Genomic DNA, 13,284 nt, shown 5'->3' on the forward strand with positions numbered 1-13,284 from the left:
TTTGATGAACTGATATGAGCAAAAGTGTCTCTGAGCAAAGGGGAGTGGGGGAGGTCAATATCAAAAGTGAGAGGCGTTAACTTCTGTGGCCACCAGCTCCCTTAAGAACCACAGGGCACCTCAGCCTCCTGGACTGCACCAGATTTGTCAGTTCTTGCTGGGAGTCATTACCCTGCTCTTCCAACAAGCCACTGTCCAACTGTGACCTTGTAGCGCTGTCTTGGGGATCTTACATTACTTACCTTGCAGTTTATTCCACTTTCATGCAGGTCAGCATTGACCCTGGACATTTTTCTTCTGGTGTTTTTTAGAGACAACAAACAGGTCAGTTTACTCTCATTGGTTTCTTTAAGCATGACCTTTCTTGCCTGCAGCCTTTTTATTGCCTTCAGGAGTTTTTCACAGGTGCATGAGCCATAATTGCTTGTACTTCGTTGAACAAGCATGGAAAAGCATTGTCTAGAGTGCTTCCACTAGTTCCCTGTAAAACACTGATAAGTTGCCCACTTCTAAAGTAGCAAGATACACTGCTTAGCTTTTGCTGGGAATAGAACCTGGGTCTCCTGCGCGGGAAACAACAACTCTGACATTCAACCACCAGTGAGTGAAGCTGCGCTGTGCTCGTGGCTCTGGGGACAGCTGCCGCTTATGAAGAACGACTAACATGGCCTTAAAAACACGACCTTTGCTGCATTGGCTGGGAATCGGACCCGGGTCTCCCGCGTGGCAGGCGAGAATTCTACCACTGAACCACCAATGCTCTATTTCTGCAAGAATTCTACGAATTTATGTGGAAAATGCATCTCTTCAACTGGGTAATATCGACCAATGCTAAAGCTGAACAACTGACAGACAAACTGATCAAGTTCAATGGGTATTTGATGAACTGATATGAGCAAAAGTGTCTCTGAGCAAAGGGGAGTGGGGGAGGTCAATATCAAAAGTGAGAGGCGTTAACTTCTGTGGCCACCAGCTCCCTTAAGAACCACAGGGCACCTCAGCCTCCTGGACTGCACCAGATTTGTCAGTTCTTGCTGGGAGTCATTACCCTGCTCTTCCAACAAGCCACTGTCCAACTGTGACCTTGTAGCGCTGTCTTGGGGATCTTACATTACTTACCTTGCAGTTTATTCCACTTTCATGCAGGTCAGCATTGACCCTGGACATTTTTCTTCTGGTGTTTTTTAGAGACAACAAACAGGTCAGTTTACTCTCATTGGTTTCTTTAAGCATGACCTTTCTTGCCTGCAGCCTTTTTATTGCCTTCAGGAGTTTTTCACAGGTGCATGAGCCATAATTGCTTGTACTTCGTTGAACAAGCATGGAAAAGCATTGTCTAGAGTGCTTCCACTAGTTCCCTGTAAAACACTGATAAGTTGCCCACTTCTAAAGTAGCAAGATACACTGCTTTGCTTCTGCTGGGAATCGAACCTGGGTCTCCTGCGCGGGACACAACAACTCTGACATTCAGCCACCAGTGAGTGAAGCTGCGCTGTACTCGTGGCCCTGGGGACAGATGCCGCTTATGAAGAACGACTAACATGGCCTTAAAAACACGACCTCTGCTGCATTGGCCGGGAATCGGACCCGGGTCTCCCGCATGGCAGGCGAGAATTCTACCACTGAACCACCAATGCTCTATTTCTGCATGAATTCTACGAATTTATGTGGAAAATGCATCTCTTCAACTGGGTAATATCGACCAATGCTAAAGCTGAACAACTGACAGACAAACTGATCAAGTTCCATGGGTATTTGATGAACTGATATGAGCAAAAGTGTCTCTGAGCAAAGGGGAGTGGGGGAGGTCAATATCAAAAGTGAGAGGCGTTAACTTCTGTGGCCACCAGCTCCCTTAAGAACCACAGGGCACCTCAGCCTCCTGGACTGCACCAGATTTGTCAGTTCTTGCTGGGAGTCATTACCCTGCTCTTCCAACAAGCCACTGTCCAACTGTGACCTTGTAGCGCTGTCTTGGGGATCTTACATTACTTACCTTGCAGTTTATTCCACTTTCATGCAGGTCAGCATTGACCCTGGACATTTTTCTTCTGGTGTTTTTTAGAGACAACAAACAGGTCAGTTTACTCTCATTGGTTTCTTTAAGCATGACCTTTCTTGCCTGCAGCCTTTTTATTGCCTTCAGGAGTTTTTCACAGGTGCATGAGCCATAATTGCTTGTACTTCGTTGAACAAGCATGGAAAAGCATTGTCTAGAGTGCTTCCACTAGTTCCCTGTAAAACACTGATAAGTTGCCCACTTCTAAAGTAGCAAGATACACTGCTTTGCTTCTGCTGGGAATTGAACCTGGGTCTCCTGCGCGGGAAACAACAACTCTGACATTCAGCCACCAGTGAGAGAAGCTGCGCTGTGTTCGTGGCTCTGGGGACAGCTGCCGCTTATGAGGAACGACTAACATGGCCTTAAAAACACGACCTCTGCTGCATTGGCCGGGAATCGGACCCGGGTCTCCCGCGTGGCAGGCGAGAATTCTACCACTGAACCACCAATGCTCTATTTCTGCAAGAATTCTACGAATTTATGTCGAAAATGCATCTCTTCAACTGGGTAATATCGACCAATGCTAAAGCTGAACAACTGACAGACAAACTGATCAAGTTCCATGGGTATTTGATGAACTGATATGAGCAAAAGTGTCTCTGAGCAAAGGGGAGTGGGGGAGGTCAATATCAAAAGTGAGAGGCGTTAACTTCTGTGGCCACCAGCTCCCTTAAGAACCACAGGGCACCTCAGCCTCCTGGACTGCACCAGATTTGTCAGTTCTTGCTGGGAGTCATTACCCTGCTCTTCCAACAAGCCACTGTCCAACTGTGACCTTGTAGCGCTGTCTTGGGGATCTTACATTACTTACCTTGCAGTTTATTCCACTTTCATGCAGGTCAGCATTGACCCTGGACATTTTTCTTCTGGTGTTTTTTAGAGACAACAAACAGGTCAGTTTACTCTCATTGGTTTCATTAAGCATGACCTTTCTTGCCTGCAGCCTTTTTATTGCCTTCAGGAGTTTTTCACAGGTGCATGAGCCATAATTGCTTGTACTTCGTTGAACAAGCATGGAAAAGCATTGTCTAGAGTGCTTCCACTAGTTCCCTGTAAAACACTGATAAGTTGCCCACTTCTAAAGTAGCAAGATACACTGCTTTGCTTCTGCTGGGAATTGAACCTGGGTCTCCTGCGCGGGAAACAACAACTCTGACATTCAGCCACCAGTGAGAGAAGCTGCGCTGTGTTCGTGGCTCTGGGGACAGCTGCCGCTTATGAGGAACGACTAACATGGCCTTAAAAACACGACCTCTGCTGCATTGGCCGGGAATCGGACCCGGGTCTCCCGCGTGGCAGGCGAGAATTCTACCACTGAACCACCAATGCTCTATTTCTGCAAGAATTCTACGAATTTATGTCGAAAATGCATCTCTTCAACTGGGTAATATCGACCAATGCTAAAGCTGAACAACTGACAGACAAACTGATCAAGTTCCATGGGTATTTGATGAACTGATATGAGCAAAAGTGTCTCTGAGCAAAGGGGAGTGGGGGAGGTCAATATCAAAAGTGAGAGGCGTTAACTTCTGTGGCCACCAGCTCCCTTAAGAACCACAGGGCACCTCAGCCTCCTGGACTGCACCAGATTTGTCAGTTCTTGCTGGGAGTCATTACCCTGCTCTTCCAACAAGCCACTGTCCAACTGTGACCTTGTAGCGCTGTCTTGGGGATCTTACATTACTTACCTTGCAGTTTATTCCACTTTCATGCAGGTCAGCATTGACCCTGGACATTTTTCTTCTGGTGTTTTTTAGAGACAACAAACAGGTCAGTTTACTCTCATTGGTTTCTTTAAGCATGACCTTTCTTGCCTGCAGCCTTTTTATTGCCTTCAGGAGTTTTTCACAGGTGCATGAGCCATAATTGCTTGTACTTCGTTGAACAAGCATGGAAAAGCATTGTCTAGAGTGCTTCCACTAGTTCCCTGTAAAACACTGATAAGTTGCCCACTTCTAAAGTAGCAAGATACACTGCTTTGCTTCTGCTGGGAATCGAACCTGGGTCTCCTGCGCGGGAAACAACAACTCTGACATTCAGCCACCAGTGAGAGAAGCTGCACTGTGCTCGTGGCTCTGGGGACAGCTGCCGCTTATGAGGAACGACTAACATGGCCTTAAAAACACAACCTCTGCTGCATTGGCCGGGAATCGGACCCGGGTCTCCCGCGTGGCAGGCGAGAATTCTACCACTGAACCACCAATGCTCTATTTCTGCATGAATTCTACGAATTTATGTGGAAAATGCATCTCTTCAACTGGGTAATATCGACCAATGCTAAAGCTGAACAACTGACAGACAAACTGATCAAGTTCCATGGGTATTTGATGAACTGATATGAGCAAAAGTGTCTCTGAGCAAAGGGGAGTGGGGGAGGTCAATATCAAAAGTGAGAGGCGTTAACTTCTGTGGCCACCAGCTCCCTTAAGAACCACAGGGCACCTCAGCCTCCTGGACTGCACCAGATTTGTCAGTTCTTGCTGGGAGTCATTACCCTGCTCTTCCAACAAGACACTGTCCAACTGTGACCTTGTAGCGCTGTCTTGGGGATCTTACATTACTTACCTTGCAGTTTATTCCACTTTCATGCAGATCAGCATTGACCCCCTGGACATTTTTCTTCTGGTGTTTTTTAGAGACAACAAACAGGTCAGTTTACTCTCATTGGTTTCTTTAAGCCTGACCTTTCTTGCCTGCAGCCTTTTTATTGCCTTCAGGAGTTTTTCACAGGTGCATGAGCCATAATTGCTTGTACTTCGTTGAACAAGCATGGAAAAGCATTGTCTAGAGTGCTTCCACTAGTTCCCTGTAAAACACTGATAAGTTGCCCACTTCTAAAGTAGCAAGATACACTGCTTAGCTTTTGCTGGGAATCGAACCTGGGTCTCCTGCGCGGGAAACAACAACTCTGACATTCAACCACCAGTGAGTGAAGCTGCGCTGTGCTCGTGGCTCTGGGGACAGCTGCCGCTTATGAAGAACGACTAACATGGCCTTAAAAACACGACCTTTGCTGCATTGGCCGGGAATCGGACCCGGGTCTCCCGCGTGGCAGGCGAGAATTCTACCACTGAACCACCAATGCTCTATTTCTGCAAGAATTCTACGAATTTATGTGGAAAATGCATCTCTTCAACTGGGTAATATCGACCAATGCTAAAGCTGAACAACTGACAGACAAACTGATCAAGTTCCATGGGTATTTGATGAACTGATATGAGCAAAAGTGTCTCTGAGCAAAGGGGAGTGGGGGAGGTCAATATCAAAAGTGAGAGGCGTTAACTTCTGTGGCCACCAGCTCCCTTAAGAACCACAGGGCACCTCAGCCTCCTGGACTGCACCAGATTTGTCAGTTCTTGCTGGGAGTCATTACCCTGCTCTTCCAACAAGCCACTGTCCAACTGTGACCTTGTAGCGCTGTCTTGGGGATCTTACATTACTTACCTTGCAGTTTATTCCACTTTCATGCAGGTCAGCATTGACCCTGGACATTTTTCTTCTGGTGTTTTTTAGAGACAACAAACAGGTCAGTTTACTCTCACTGGTTTCTTTAAGCATGACCTTTCTTGCCTGCAGCCTTTTTATTGCCTTCAGGAGTTTTTCACAGGTGCATGAGCCATAATTGCTTGTACTTCGTTGAACAAGCATGGAAAAGCATTGTCTAGAGTGCTTCCACTAGTTCCCTGTAAAACACTGATAAGTTGCCCACTTCTAAAGTAGCAAGATACACTGCTTTGCTTCTGCTGGGAATCGAACCTGGGTCTCCTGCGCGGGAAACAACAACTCTGACATTCAGCCACCAGTGAGAGAAGCTGCGCTGTGCTCGTGGCTCTGGGGACAGCTGCCGCTTATGAGGAACGACTAACATGGCCTTAAAAACACGACCTCTGCTGCATTGGCCGGGAATCGGACCCGGGTCTCCCGCGTGGCAGGCGAGAATTCTACCACTGAACCACCAATGCTCTATTTCTGCAAGAATTCTACGAATTTATGTGGAAAATGCATCTCTTCAACTGGGTAATATCGACCAATGCTAAAGCTGAACAACTGACAGACAAACTGATCAAGTTCCATGGGTATTTGATGAACTGATATGAGCAAAAGTGTCTCTGAGCAAAGGGGAGTGGGGGAGGTCAATATCAAAAGTGAGAGGCGTTAACTTCTGTGGCCACCAGCTCCCTTAAGAACCACAGGGCACCTCAGCCTCCTGGACTGCACCAGATTTGTCAGTTCTTGCTGGGAGTCATTACCCTGCTCTTCCAACAAGACACTGTCCAACTGTGACCTTGTAGCGCTGTCTTGGGGATCTTACATTACTTACCTTGCAGTTTATTCCACTTTCATGCAGATCAGCATTGACCCCCTGGACATTTTTCTTCTGGTGTTTTTTAGAGACAACAAACAGGTCAGTTTACTCTCATTGGTTTCTTTAAGCCTGACCTTTCTTGCCTGCAGCCTTTTTATTGCCTTCAGGAGTTTTTCACAGGTGCATGAGCCATAATTGCTTGTACTTCGTTGAACAAGCATGGAAAAGCATTGTCTAGAGTGCTTCCACTAGTTCCCTGTAAAACACTGATAAGTTGCCCACTTCTAAAGTAGCAAGATACACTGCTTAGCTTTTGCTGGGAATCGAACCTGGGTCTCCTGCGCGGGAAACAACAACTCTGACATTCAACCACCAGTGAGTGAAGCTGCGCTGTGCTCGTGGCTCTGGGGACAGCTGCCGCTTATGAAGAACGACTAACATGGCCTTAAAAACACGACCTTTGCTGCATTGGCCGGGAATCGGACCCGGGTCTCCCGCGTGGCAGGCGAGAATTCTACCACTGAACCACCAATGCTCTATTTCTGCAAGAATTCTACGAATTTATGTGGAAAATGCATCTCTTCAACTGGGTAATATCGACCAATGCTAAAGCTGAACAACTGACAGACAAACTGATCAAGTTCCATGGGTATTTGATGAACTGATATGAGCAAAAGTGTCTCTGAGCAAAGGGGAGTGGGGGAGGTCAATATCAAAAGTGAGAGGCGTTAACTTCTGTGGCCACCAGCTCCCTTAAGAACCACAGGGCACCTCAGCCTCCTGGACTGCACCAGATTTGTCAGTTCTTGCTGGGAGTCATTACCCTGCTCTTCCAACAAGCCACTGTCCAACTGTGACCTTGTAGCGCTGTCTTGGGGATCTTACATTACTTACCTTGCAGTTTATTCCACTTTCATGCAGGTCAGCATTGACCCTGGACATTTTTCTTCTGGTGTTTTTTAGAGACAACAAACAGGTCAGTTTACTCTCACTGGTTTCTTTAAGCATGACCTTTCTTGCCTGCAGCCTTTTTATTGCCTTCAGGAGTTTTTCACAGGTGCATGAGCCATAATTGCTTGTACTTCGTTGAACAAGCATGGAAAAGCATTGTCTAGAGTGCTTCCACTAGTTCCCTGTAAAACACTGATAAGTTGCCCACTTCTAAAGTAGCAAGATACACTGCTTTGCTTCTGCTGGGAATCGAACCTGGGTCTCCTGCGCGGGAAACAACAACTCTGACATTCAGCCACCAGTGAGAGAAGCTGCGCTGTGCTCGTGGCTCTGGGGACAGCTGCCGCTTATGAGGAACGACTAACATGGCCTTAAAAACACGACCTCTGCTGCATTGGCCGGGAATCGGACCCGGGTCTCCCGCGTGGCAGGCGAGAATTCTACCACTGAACCACCAATGCTCTATTTCTGCAAGAATTCTACGAATTTATGTGGAAAATGCATCTCTTCAACTGGGTAATATCGACCAATGCTAAAGCTGAACAACTGACAGACAAACTGATCAAGTTCCATGGGTATTTGATGAACTGATATGAGCAAAAGTGTCTCTGAGCAAAGGGGAGTGGGGGAGGTCAATATCAAAAGTGAGAGGCGTTAACTTCTGTGGCCACCAGCTCCCTTAAGAACCACAGGGCACCTCAGCCTCCTGGACTGCACCAGATTTGTCAGTTCTTGCTGGGAGTCATTACCCTGCTCTTCCAACAAGCCACTGTCCAACTGTGACCTTGTAGCGCTGTCTTGGGGATCTTACATTACTTACCTTGCAGTTTATTCCACTTTCATGCAGGTCAGCATTGACCCTGGACATTTTTCTTCTGGTGTTTTTTAGAGACAACAAACAGGTCAGTTTACTCTCATTGGTTTCTTTAAGCATGACCTTTCTTGCCTGCAGCCTTTTTATTGCCTTCAGGAGTTTTTCACAGGTGCATGAGCCATAATTGCTTGTACTTCGTTGAACAAGCATGGAAAAGCATTGTCTAGAGTGCTTCCACTAGTTCCCTGTAAAACACTGATAAGTTGCCCACTTCTAAAGTAGCAAGATACACTGCTTTGCTTCTGCTGGGAATTGAACCTGGGTCTCCTGCGCGGGAAACAACAACTCTGACATTCAGCCACCAGTGAGAGAAGCTGCGCTGTGTTCGTGGCTCTGGGGACAGCTGCCGCTTATGAGGAACGACTAACATGGCCTTAAAAACACGACCTCTGCTGCATTGGCCGGGAATCGGACCCGGGTCTCCCGCGTGGCAGGCGAGAATTCTACCACTGAACCACCAATGCTCTATTTCTGCAAGAATTCTACGAATTTATGTGGAAAATGCATCTCTTCAACTGGGTAATATCGACCAATGCTAAAGCTGAACAACTGACAGACAAACTGATCAAGTTCCATGGGTATTTGATGAACTGATATGAGCAAAAGTGTCTCTGAGCAAAGGGGAGTGGGGGAGGTCAATATCAAAAGTGAGAGGCGTTAACTTCTGTGGCCACCAGCTCCCTTAAGAACCACAGGGCACCTCAGCCTCCTGGACTGCACCAGATTTGTCAGTTCTTGCTGGGAGTCATTACCCTGCTCTTCCAACAAGCCACTGTCCAACTGTGACCTTGTAGCGCTGTCTTGGGGATCTTACATTACTTACCTTGCAGTTTATTCCACTTTCATGCAGGTCAGCATTGACCCTGGACATTTTTCTTCTGGTGTTTTTTAGAGACAACAAACAGGTCAGTTTACTCTCATTGGTTTCTTTAAGCATGACCTTTCTTGCCTGCAGCCTTTTTATTGCCTTCAGGAGTTTTTCACAGGTGCATGAGCCATAATTGCTTGTACTTCGTTGAACAAGCATGGAAAAGCATTGTCTAGAGTGCTTCCACTAGTTCCCTGTAAAACACTGATAAGTTGCCCACTTCTAAAGTAGCAAGATACACTGCTTTGCTTCTGCTGGGAATCGAACCTGGGTCTCCTGCGCGGGAAACAACAACTCTGACATTCAGCCACCAGTGAGAGAAGCTGCGCTGTGCTCGTGGCTCTGGGGACAGCTGCCGCTTATGAGGAACGACTAACATGGCCTTAAAAACACGACCTCTGCTGCATTGGCCGGGAATCGGACCCGGGTCTCCCGCGTGGCAGGCGAGAATTCTACCACTGAACCACCAATGCTCTATTTCTGCAAGAATTCTACGAATTCATGTCGAAAATGCATCTCTTCAACTGGGTAATATCGACCAATGCTAAAGCTGAACAACTGACAGACAAACTGATCAAGTTCCATGGGTATTTGATGAACTGATATGAGCAAAAGTGTCTCTGAGCAAAGGGGAGTGGGGGAGGTCAATATCAAAAGTGAGAGGCGTTAACTTCTGTGGCCACCAGCTCCCTTAAGAACCACAGGGCACCTCAGCCTCCTGGACTGCACCAGATTTGTCAGTTCTTGCTGGGAGTCATTACCCTGCTCTTCCAACAAGCCACTGTCCAACTGTGACCTTGTACCGCTGTCTTGGGGATCTTACATTACTTACCTTGCAGTTTATTCCACTTTCATGCAGGTCAGCATTGACCCTGGACATTTTTCTTCTGGTGTTTTTTAGAGACAACAAACAGGTCAGTTTACTCTCATTGGTTTCTTTAAGCATGACCTTTCTTGCCTGCAGCCTTTTTATTGCCTTCAGGAGTTTTTCACAGGTGCATGAGCCATAATTGCTTGTACTTCGTTGAACAAGCATGGAAAAGCATTGTCTAGAGTGCTTCCACTAGTTCCCTGTAAAACACTGATAAGTTGCCCACTTCTAAAGTAGCAAGATACACTGCTTTGCTTCTGCTGGGAATTGAACCTGGGTCTCCTGCGCGGGAAACAACAACTCTGACATTCAGCCACCAGTGAGAGAAGCTGCGCTGTGTTCGTGGCTCTGGGGACAGCTGCCGCTTATGAGGAACGACTAACATGGCCTTAAAAACACGACCTCTGCTGCATTGGCCGGGAATCGGACCCGGGTCTCCCGCGTGGCAGGCGAGAATTCTACCACTGAACCACCAATGCTCTATTTCTGCAAGAATTCTACGAATTTATGTCGAAAATGCATCTCTTCAACTGGGTAATATCGACCAATGCTAAAGCTGAACAACTGACAGACAAACTGATCAAGTTCCATGGGTATTTGATGAACTGATATGAGCAAAAGTGTCTCTGAGCAAAGGGGAGTGGGGGAGGTCAATATCAAAAGTGAGAGGCATTAACTTCTGTGGCCACCAGCTCCCTTAAGAACCACAGGGCACCTCAGCCTCCTGGACTGCACCAGATTTGTCAGTTCTTGCTGGGAGTCATTACCCTGCTCTTCCAACAAGCCACTGTCCAACTGTGACCTTGTAGCGCTGTCTTGGGGATCTTACATTACTTACCTTGCAGTTTATTCCACTTTCATGCAGGTCAGCATTGACCCTGGACATTTTTCTTCTGGTGTTTTTTAGAGACAACAAACAGGTCAGTTTACTCTCATTGGTTTCTTTAAGCATGACCTTTCTTGCCTGCAGCCTTTTTATTGCCTTCAGGAGTTTTTCACAGGTGCATGAGCCATAATTGCTTGTACTTCGTTGAACAAGCATGGAAAAGCATTGTCTAGAGTGCTTCCACTAGTTCCCTGTAAAACACTGATAAGTTGCCCACTTCTAAAGTAGCAAGATACACTGCTTTGCTTCTGCTGGGAATCGAACCTGGGTCTCCTGCGCGGGAAACAACAACTCTGACATTCAGCCACCAGTGAGAGAAGCTGCGCTGTGCTCGTGGCTCTGGGGACAGCTGCCGCTTATGAGGAACGACTAACATGGCCTTAAAAACACGACCTCTGCTGCATTGGCCGGGAATCGGACCCGGGTCTCCCGCGTGGCAGGCGAGAATTCTACCACTGAACCACCAATGCTCTATTTCTGCATGAATTCTACGAATTTATGTGGAAAATGCATCTCTTCAACTGGGTAATATCGACCAATGCTAAAGCTGAACAACTGACAGACAAACTGATCAAGTTCCATGGGTATTTGATGAACTGATATGAGCAAAAGTGTCTCTGAGCAAAGGGGAGTGGGGGAGGTCAATATCAAAAGTGAGAGGCGTTAACTTCTGTGGCCACCAGCTCCCTTAAGAACCACAGGGCACCTCAGCCTCCTGGACTGCACCAGATTTGTCAGTTCTTGCTGGGAGTCATTACCCTGCTCTTCCAACAAGCCACTGTCCAACTGTGACCTTGTAGCGCTGTCTTGGGGATCTTACATTACTTACCTTGCAGTTTATTCCACTTTCATGCAGATCAGCATTGACCCCCTGGACATTTTTCTTCTGGTGTTTTTTAGAGACAACAAACAGGTCAGTTTACTCTCATTGGTTTCTTTAAGCCTGACCTTTCTTGCCTGCAGCCTTTTCATTGCCTTCAGGAGTTTTTCACAGGTGCATGAGCCATAATTGCTTGTACTTCGTTGAACAAGCATGGAAAAGCATTGTCTAGAGTGCTTCCACTAGTTCCCTGTAAAACACTGATAAGTTGCCCACTTCTAAAGTAGCAAGATACACTGCTTTGCTTCTGCTGGGAATCGAACCTGGGTCTCCTGCGCGGGAAACAACATCTCTGACATTCAGCCACCAGTGAGTGAAGCTGCGCTGTGCTCATGGCTCTGGGGACAGCTGCCGCTTATGAAGAACGACTAACATGGCCTTAAAAACACGACCTCTGCTGCATTGGCCGGGAATCGGACCCGGGTCTGCCGCGTGGCAGGCGAGAATTCTACCACTGAACCACCAATGCTCTATTTTTGCAAGAATTCTACGAATTTATGTGGAAAATGCATCTCTTCAACTGGGTAATATCGACCAATGCTAAAGCTGAACAACTGACAGACAAACTGATCAAGTTCCATGGGTATTTGATGAACTGATATGAGCAAAAGTGTCTCTGAGCAAAGGGGAGTGGGGGAGGTCAATATCAAAAGTGAGAGGCGTTAACTTCTGTGGCCACCAGCTCCCTTAAGAACCACAGGGCACCTCAGCCTCCTGGACTGCACCAGATTTGTCAGTTCTTGCTGGGAGTCATTACCCTGCTCTTCCAACAAGCCACTGTCCAACTGTGACCTTGTAGCGCTGTCTTGGGGATCTTACATTACTTACCTTGCAGTTTATTCCACTTTCATGCAGGTCAGCATTGACCCTGGACATTTTTCTTCTGGTGTTTTTTAGAGACAACAAACAGGTCAGTTTACTCTCATTGGTTTCTTTAAGCATGACCTTTCTTGCCTGCAGCCTTTTTATTGCCTTCAGGAGTTTTTCACAGGTGCATGAGCCATAATTGCTTGTACTTCGTTGAACAAGCATGGAAAAGCATTGTCTAGAGTGCTTCCACTAGTTCCCTGTAAAACACTGATAAGTTGCCCACTTCTAAAGTAGCAAGATACACTGCTTTGCTTCTGCTGGGAATCGAACCTGGGTCTCCTGCGCGGGAAACAACAACTCTGACATTCAGCCACCAGTGAGAGAAGCTGCGCTGTGCTCGTGGCTCTGGGGACAGCTGCCGCTTATGAGGAACGACTAACATGGCCTTAAAAACACGACCTCTGCTGCATTGGCCGGGAATCGGACCCGGGTCTCCCGCGTGGCAGGCGAGAATTCTACCACTGAACCACCAATGCTCTATTTCTGCATGAATTCTACGAATTTATGTGGAAAATGCATCTCTTCAACTGGGTAATATCGACCAATGCTAAAGCTGAACAACTGACAGACAAACTGATCAAGTTCCATGGGTATTTGATGAACTGATATGAGCAAAAGTGTCTCTGAGCAAAGGGGAGTGGGGGAGGTCAATATCAAAAGTGAGAGGCGTTAACTTCTGTGGCCACCAGCTCCCTTAAGAACCACAGGGCACCTCA

At 47.0% G+C, this 13,284-nt stretch overlaps 12 non-coding genes across 12 annotated transcripts; all 12 read right to left on the reverse strand.

Annotated features, from left to right (window-relative positions):
• Positions 1 to 2,443: 2,443 nt before the first annotated feature.
• trnag-gcc (transfer RNA glycine (anticodon GCC)) lies at positions 2,444 to 2,514 on the reverse strand. The gene has a single exon. It is a non-coding gene; the product is annotated as a tRNA-Gly (tRNA).
• An 806-nt stretch (positions 2,515 to 3,320) lies between these two features.
• Positions 3,321 to 3,391, reverse strand: trnag-gcc (transfer RNA glycine (anticodon GCC)). The gene has a single exon. It is a non-coding gene; the product is annotated as a tRNA-Gly (tRNA).
• Positions 3,392 to 4,197: 806 nt separating this feature from the next.
• trnag-gcc (transfer RNA glycine (anticodon GCC)) lies at positions 4,198 to 4,268 on the reverse strand. Its single transcript has one exon. It is a non-coding gene; the product is annotated as a tRNA-Gly (tRNA).
• An 808-nt stretch (positions 4,269 to 5,076) lies between these two features.
• trnag-gcc (transfer RNA glycine (anticodon GCC)) lies at positions 5,077 to 5,147 on the reverse strand. Its single transcript has one exon. It is a non-coding gene; the product is annotated as a tRNA-Gly (tRNA).
• An 806-nt stretch (positions 5,148 to 5,953) lies between these two features.
• Positions 5,954 to 6,024, reverse strand: trnag-gcc (transfer RNA glycine (anticodon GCC)). Its single transcript has one exon. It is a non-coding gene; the product is annotated as a tRNA-Gly (tRNA).
• An 808-nt stretch (positions 6,025 to 6,832) lies between these two features.
• trnag-gcc (transfer RNA glycine (anticodon GCC)) lies at positions 6,833 to 6,903 on the reverse strand. The gene has a single exon. It is a non-coding gene; the product is annotated as a tRNA-Gly (tRNA).
• Positions 6,904 to 7,709: 806 nt separating this feature from the next.
• trnag-gcc (transfer RNA glycine (anticodon GCC)) lies at positions 7,710 to 7,780 on the reverse strand. The gene has a single exon. It is a non-coding gene; the product is annotated as a tRNA-Gly (tRNA).
• An 806-nt stretch (positions 7,781 to 8,586) lies between these two features.
• On the reverse strand, positions 8,587 to 8,657 carry trnag-gcc (transfer RNA glycine (anticodon GCC)). The gene has a single exon. It is a non-coding gene; the product is annotated as a tRNA-Gly (tRNA).
• Positions 8,658 to 9,463: 806 nt separating this feature from the next.
• trnag-gcc (transfer RNA glycine (anticodon GCC)) lies at positions 9,464 to 9,534 on the reverse strand. Its single transcript has one exon. It is a non-coding gene; the product is annotated as a tRNA-Gly (tRNA).
• An 806-nt stretch (positions 9,535 to 10,340) lies between these two features.
• On the reverse strand, positions 10,341 to 10,411 carry trnag-gcc (transfer RNA glycine (anticodon GCC)). The gene has a single exon. It is a non-coding gene; the product is annotated as a tRNA-Gly (tRNA).
• An 806-nt stretch (positions 10,412 to 11,217) lies between these two features.
• Positions 11,218 to 11,288, reverse strand: trnag-gcc (transfer RNA glycine (anticodon GCC)). Its single transcript has one exon. It is a non-coding gene; the product is annotated as a tRNA-Gly (tRNA).
• A 1,685-nt stretch (positions 11,289 to 12,973) lies between these two features.
• On the reverse strand, positions 12,974 to 13,044 carry trnag-gcc (transfer RNA glycine (anticodon GCC)). Its single transcript has one exon. It is a non-coding gene; the product is annotated as a tRNA-Gly (tRNA).
• Between the last annotated feature and the right edge of the window lie 240 nt (positions 13,045 to 13,284).

This window comes from Carassius gibelio, chromosome B19, assembly GCF_023724105.1.
Source record: "Carassius gibelio isolate Cgi1373 ecotype wild population from Czech Republic chromosome B19, carGib1.2-hapl.c, whole genome shotgun sequence".
NCBI lineage: Eukaryota > Metazoa > Chordata > Actinopteri > Cypriniformes > Cyprinidae > Carassius > Carassius gibelio.